We start from the raw sequence: 7,719 nt of genomic DNA, 5'->3' as shown, positions 1-7,719 counted from the left end.
AAAACCAGCCAACCTGCTTATGTTGGTTTTATGAGCTTTTTTCAGTAGGGATGTATGCTACAATACAAACAATAAACAATAAACCCTAACCATTAGTGTATTTTTCAGTGTTTTATTCATTAAATCTAGCTTCTGAGTTACACTTATGTTCGTTTTATTGTGTCTGTGCTGCCATCTAGTGACTCACGAAAATTGTTAAACAATGATTTTACGTTTAATTACTTAGAGAAAAGCAAATTTAGTATGGAATTGAACTTAATATTAATTTTTAATAGAAGAATTAAAATAATTCACTACAGTGTTGGTGAAAACGCACGGACTGCAGTTAAAATCACTTAATTTCTTCTTTTGCTGAAAATACAGCTCAATAAAAACTTGATTTATTTGATTGCTTTGCCCTATTTCGTTACTTCTGTAAGCAATACTGCATTTAAAACGACCGCTATAAGCAAACATCATAAAACTTAAATAAAAGACAAATAACTTTTGGAGGAGAAATCCAGCAGCTGTCAGGAGGTGCCAACTTCAAATGGGACGCATGAACGACTCGTGCTGTTCTACACGCGATGACTTGAGCGTGACCTTTATGATGTCACGATATCAAAGCGTCGTGCCAGGGTGACCTTGACAACAGAAATGCTTTGGTCAAGAAGTTAGAAACATTAACTCTTTACCAGCCACAGACTAGTTATCTGGTCAAAAAGAGGCAACACTTGCCCGCCAGTAACATATATGCAGTAGGTGGCGCTGTTACCCATCTTATAAAACAGCAAATTAAATAAAGTCACAGGGTCATTACCTGTGTGGAGAGCATATTTTAAGAAAATGTTTCATTACAGGATATTTATTTTCTCATGTGAGTTTTGTAGCAATAGTATAGTTTATATGTTGGACTACAATATAATGAGAGAAATTTGTTTGGTTTGAGACTATTTAATGTTTGACTGGTCGGTTAATGTTTTAATTTGTTTTACCTACATAGCCTATTACACTGCAAAAATGACTTTCTCAACAGACATTATGATATGTTTTAGTTACTTTGTGCAACTTTGTCCTTTGCTAGCTTTGTATGCAATTTTGATTGAAGGACTTAATGTTCGTTGTAATGTGCTCAATAAAAAAGATTAAACAGAAGATAATGCTTATTTGATGACATCTAGTAGTAAAAATAATGAAAAGCACAGTGTCATGGTTCTGGTTAATCTAGTCTTATGGCAGGATCATGACAGGCCCATGTTTTGTGTGGGATCAAGTTGAGTCATGCGGGAAATCACATGGACACAGAGAGTAAACAGACACATAGACATGGAAGTCGACACATACACGGATAGCATGTTGACTTAATTTTGGCACAAAAGGAACCCCATAGATTTGAAATAGGGTGTATTCTGTAAAATTATGAATCTGTAAAATAATTTGTAAAATTATGAATCTTTAGTGTAGAAACCATAGAGGGGTGGTTTACCAGACAAAGATTAGCTTAAGCCAGGACTAGGCCTTAGTTTAAATAGGAAATATAACTAACGGAAAAAATCACTTGTGTGCATTTTAAGTCAAAACAAAGGGCACTGATGTATTTTAAGATATGTCACTGCAAGTTGTTTTCAGTTTGGACTCTCTTACATTTATTTTAGTCTAGGACTAGTCTAATCCCTGTCGGGGAAACCACCCCAGAGAGTTTAAATTCTCAGACAATCTCCTTAAAGTAGATGAAATGCGATAATTTGTGGCCCGTTTATGCTTAATTAATATTAAGTGACTGTTGATATCAACCTATTTTCATGAATTATCTATAATAAATAGTACGCTGTTAAAAAGTCATGCAATTTACCAAGTTCAAATTTGCGTGCATATGATATGCCAGTCCTTCCCGTTCATTTAATACCGCACATCTTTTTGTGTCATTTAATGTATTGGTTTCTTTTTTTTTCCAATTTTGTTTACTATTGTCACTTGGTATTGGAGTTAGAACAACTTTCTGTTAAATTTCAGACATCCTAACTCCAATTCTAACCCAAACTTCAAGCGAGCATGGCTTAAAAATAGGAAACCTATATACATACAACAACATACTAACCCAAATCCCAAATCTAACCCCAATCCCAAAAGACAATGGTTTAAAAATACCAATACATAATACTATGAAAGTCAATGGGGCCTCAGATCAGTTTGGTTACAAACATTTCTCAAAATATCTTTCTTTGTGTTCATCAGAAGAACAAGGAAATATATACAGGTTTGTAACAACATAAGAGTGAGTAAATGATAACAGATTTTTATTTTTGGGTGAACAATCCCTTTAACATTACAGTTTTAGTGCATAATTGTTATGCATTTGTTGAAGCTATTTTTGACAAAATAAGAGTTTTCAAAATAATGAGAATAATTCCTTGCAGAAATGTAAACAAGACAGGAGCCAAGGATTTTATAGGGGTGGCAGTGTACACAAAATATCATTATACAAGCAAACAAGGCACTTACCTAAAATATGTTTCAAAATAGAATATACAATGTAATGTAACTAGATGTACCTAATGTACCTAGATAATTGAAAATGGTTGTTTATTATAAATTACTTTTTATAGGGTTATGAAAACATTTCAATTCTGGCTTTAGGGCAAGTTTGGACAAATTTCCTAAAACTATTTTAAAATGACACTGACTATGGGCCCAATGGGAAACGACTCGCTAATGACGCACAACCATGATGTTTGGTCGTCTTTTCAAATCCTGTAGTGAAAACTATTCATAAGCTGTGTCCCAAATGACATACTACACACTATACACTTAAACTACACACTATGTTCTCACACATCAAGTGTAGCTATACATTTTTGAAGAGTAGTATCGTCCCAAATGAAACACTTGATGGTTTTGTTTATGAGGGCAATGACGTCAAATTCATACTGTAGTATAAACTGCAAGTCAAGTCAATGAAGATCAATTTGTACACTGTTCTTGTAATATCATTGTTATTTATTTTGTTCAACATGACTTTAGTAAGTGTCAGACTGCTTCCACAGGTAAACATCCCTCTTACTGCATCTGGCAGCCCCGCCATACGGCCAAAAAAAATATTTTAACATATATAAAAAAATTTCCAAAAAATATATTTGCTGAAATATATTTTGGAATATATTTACAAAAATATATTTTCACCATTATATATATATATATATATATATATATATATATATATATATATATATATATATATATTATTATTTTTTTGTATATTTTGAAATGTAAACTATTTTTTCTAGCGGAAGGAATGCTTTTATTGATTTAACTTCATGAAAGTTGCACTAATATTTTTTTTACTTTAATATTGTGTGGTAACCGTTTTATAAAAGCAATAAGGTACTCGAGGCAAGTGCTGCATCGTGAATAAGGAACGGCCGAAGGGGTTGCAGGCACTCCGCTTCGCGTCGTGCCTAACAACGCCATTCAGCCGTTACTTATTCACGATACAGCACAGCCTCTCGTACCTTATTGCTTACATACATATATATATATTTGTATATTTTGAAATGTAATTTAAAAATACATTTATTTTTAAAGCATTTATTTTCACATCGCATGGGAGAAAAGTTTTGAAAATGTTAAAATTAATTATATTTTAACTGCAAAAATATACTTATAATTTTATATAAAACATTTATATTTTGGGCAGGAATCTTTTTTTTTTTGCTGGATAGGTTGTAAAATTGGCCCTGAAATACATTTTTAAAATTATGCAAATATATGAAGGTTTAAACTAAATATTTTTCAAATAAATGCAATATTAAATTAAGCTTTGCTTTTTACAAAATGTATTTAGCATGTATTTAAAACATATTTTTAGCCAGAGAAATTAATTTTTTTGCCGTATGGGAAGCCACGACTGTTGATTGTATTAATTTTCAGCGTTGCACTCTTGGAGTGCATCATCCAGATACTTAACCCTTGTGCATTGTTCAAATTTACTACCCTTGTGTTTGTGGATGAAAACATCCACTAAATTCAACGGCTATAAAAATTTATCAGATTAATATTTTTTCCAAAAATCTTTACATAAATCTGTTAATCAACCTCAGTACTGATCAAAACTACCAAATCTTCACAAAAATTCCATGATTTTAACCCTTTAATTGCCAAGTTTATAAGGTGTGTCACTGATTTGGGGGGAAAAAACACACAAAATGACAGATTTTCAATATAAAAAGTGATTGTAAACTGGATTTTTGTTTACCTTTTTCACAGTCTTGGGCATGCCAAAGATTGGTAAAAACATTGGCTTTAAAGCATTTTTAGTTTTTGTGTAGCATCAGTTTTAATTTTTTTCTCCCTCATTTATTGTTAGTGGCTGTTTTTCCCCATTGACTTCCATTATAACCACATTTTTTGATTGCAGAGCTATGACACCTTTTTATCATTTTTTTAATGTTGGTGTTTTTTCCTTTTGCTAAGAGGTCAAATTAGTCATTTTTACTGTTGATCACCATGTGGCACTATTAACCCTTTAGTAGCCCTGTGCAAAAAAAAGCTTAATTTCTGGCTTGTACATTGTGTTTTATGGAGTATAACTCCATAATAAAAGCATATTTGTGTGTGTGTGTGTGTGTGTGTGTGTGTGTGTGTGTGTGTGTGTGTGTGTGTGTGTGTGTGTGTGTGTGTGTGTGTGTGTGTGTGTGTGTGTGTGTGTGTGTGTGTGTGTGTGCGTGTGTGCGTGTGTGCGTGTGTGTGTGTGTGTGTGTGTGTGTGTGCATAAAAGATGCAAAAAAAGATATTCTGTAAAAATCTTCTCTGCATTAGACATTAGATTTATGAACATCATTATTATGAACACATAAGTGTTTAGTCATTCCAACAGGACTTGCAGCATATCACTTGGCGCTCTCTGCAAGTTCGTCTGGAGGGACAGCAACTCATGCACGAGGGAGGTGAAAAGCTGTTTAGGAGAAGGCTTTCCTAGAAGACCTGGGAAAATCTCTGCAACAATATTGAGGAGAGAGCATCACCCTCGCACACCAGTTGCTGCACTGGTGAGAGAGATTCAGTCTCCTGCAGCTGTCTCTCCAGACACAAATCCACAGACACCAGCAGGCACCAGCAGCTCAGGAGTGAAGAGGGGAACATGCAATTGGTGCAAAGAACAAACATGTCAGCACTTGCATCTGTTGTGGTGGACACACTTTCAGAGAGCACCAAGTGATATGCTGCAAGTCCTGCTGGAAATACTGAACACACACACCTGCACACATACACACTAAAAGTTAGTTTGATTGTTTAGTTCTCCATCCATCCTCTACTCTTGCTTCATTGTTCAATTTATTTGAAGTTGTTTTTGTGTTCATAATAAATGATGTTCATAACTTTTTACAGAAAATCTTTCGCACACACACAGACACACACAGACACACACAGACACACACAGACACACACACACACACACACACACACACACACACACACACACACACACACACACACACACAATAATATTCTGTTATTATGGAGTTATACTCCATATAACACAATGTACAAGCCAGAAATTAAGCTTTGTTTTTGCACAGGGCTACTAAAGGGTTAATAGTGCCACATGGTGATAAACTGTAAAAATCACAAATTTGACCTCTTAGCAAAAGGAAAAAACACCAACATTCAAAAATGCATGATAAAAAGGTGTCATAGCTCTTCAATCAAAAAATGTGGTTATAATGGAAGTCAATGGGGCAAATACAGCCACTAACAATAAATGAGGGAGAAAAAAATTAAAACTGATGCTACACAAAAACTAAAAATGCTTTAAAGCCAATGTTTTTACCAATATTTGGCATGCCCAAGACTGTGAAAAAGGTAAACAAAAATCCAGTTTACAATCACTTTTTATATTGAAAATCAGTCATTTTGTGTGTGTTTTTTCCCCAAATCAGTGACACACCTTATAAACTTGACAATTAAAGGGTTAAAATCATGAAATTTTTGTGAAGATTTGGTAGTTTTGATCAGTACTGAGGTTGATTAACAGATTTATAAAAAAAAAATTTAAAAAATATTAATCTGATAAATTTTTACAGCCGTTGAATTTAGTGGATGTTTTCATCCACTAACAACACGAAAGGGTAGTAAATTTGCCCACGGTATATCGTTGAGTTTTTAAAAAAATTCAAAGCATTTTCTTAAAATATATGTAAATATAAGATGTGTCACCAAAAATCATTCAATTTGATAAAACAGAGAAAAAGATGTGGCCAAATTAAGAGTAAAAAAAAACCCTCTAGTGGATGAAAACATCCCCAACAACACATAAGGGTTAAAGTACACTTTGGGCCCTATTTTAACGATCTAAGCGCATTGTCTAAAGCGCACAGTGCAACGTCTAAATGGGCGTGTCCGAATCCACTTTTGCTAATTTAACGACGGGAAAAATCGTTTTTGCGCCGAGCGCATGGTCGAAAAGGGTAGGTCCTATTGTAATGGGAGTATTTTGGGCGTAACGTGCAGTAAACCAATGAGAGTCACAGCTATCATTCCCTTTAAAAGCAAGTTGCGCTGGCGCTATGTCTAATCCCTATTTAGATGACGGACTTTGTAAACTGAAAAACTAAACGGAGGTAGAAGATCCCCAGTTTAAGATTAATGTTAAATAATTGTGTTGTTTTTCCCTTATATTGAAATTGTTATTTTTTTATTAAAACCTTTAAAACCCGTTTTCTTTTAGTCATGGAAGTAAAAAGCAGGCTTGTAATTGCTTTAAATGTATGGCTATCCAATATCATCAAAAACTAATTTACAAGTATGTAAGATAAGGTTTGTACTCTAAAAATACTTTATTTGTAACAAACAGGAGATAAAGAAATTACAAACGGCTCTCCTCACGTTTCAGCACTTTGGACAGCGTTTTTTAGCAAAGAGTTTTTTTAAGCATTACTTACAAATGTTTCTCATCTCGCCATATCCACAGGTACATCATATACAATAAATCCGTGAGGTAGCATTAAAAAAAAAAAAAATTAAAAACAGACGCATTTGTTTAAAGCAAAGCATTTATTTACTTATCAGGCTGCAGGTAAAGCAGCTCTTTGCGCCTTCTAACGTCTCATAATTAGTCCTAATTTATGTCCAAGAGACTCAATTAATAATCTTTTACATTCAATCCTTTAATCTTTCATATTTAAAAGCATTTTTGTGCTGCTGCGCATTTATGTACTTTGTGATAAGCAAACCCGCGTTGTCCTCCCGTTTATAGGCGCATATTACTAATGCGCTCTTTAAATAACATAAAACATATTGCGCCATTGACTTTAGACTTTAGAGCAGGTTTTTGTTGGTCAATGGCGTAGTCTATTTTAGTTGCCTCAAAAAAGCAACGCGCCAACAATGCGCCTGAACACACCTCGTTTTTCAGACCAGAACGCCCATGGGCGCAAAAGGGGGCGCAAATGCATTTGTTATTTAAACAACGCGGCGCTAAACGTGAAAATTAGGGTGGAAACTAGCGAAAGACACTTGCGTCGCGCATTGCGCTGCATTGCGCCGGGTGTAAGATAGAGCCCTTTATTTTTGAGTATTTTTAGTGTGATCACTACTTACACTGTTATACTAAATAATAGGCTAGAATAGTGCATAAGTGTGCGATTTGGGACACACCTTTCAAGTATTAAATAATCAAAATATTGTGTTATAAAGTTTCAGGAAAAATTTTAAAACCATTTAAAAAAATATACTTTATCCTTT

The sequence above is a fragment of the Misgurnus anguillicaudatus genome, chromosome 21, assembly GCF_027580225.2.
Source record: "Misgurnus anguillicaudatus chromosome 21, ASM2758022v2, whole genome shotgun sequence".
Taxonomy (NCBI): Eukaryota; Metazoa; Chordata; class Actinopteri; order Cypriniformes; family Cobitidae; genus Misgurnus; species Misgurnus anguillicaudatus.
The sequence above is the reverse complement of the archived record's forward strand: the minus strand, read 5'-3'. Positions refer to the sequence as shown.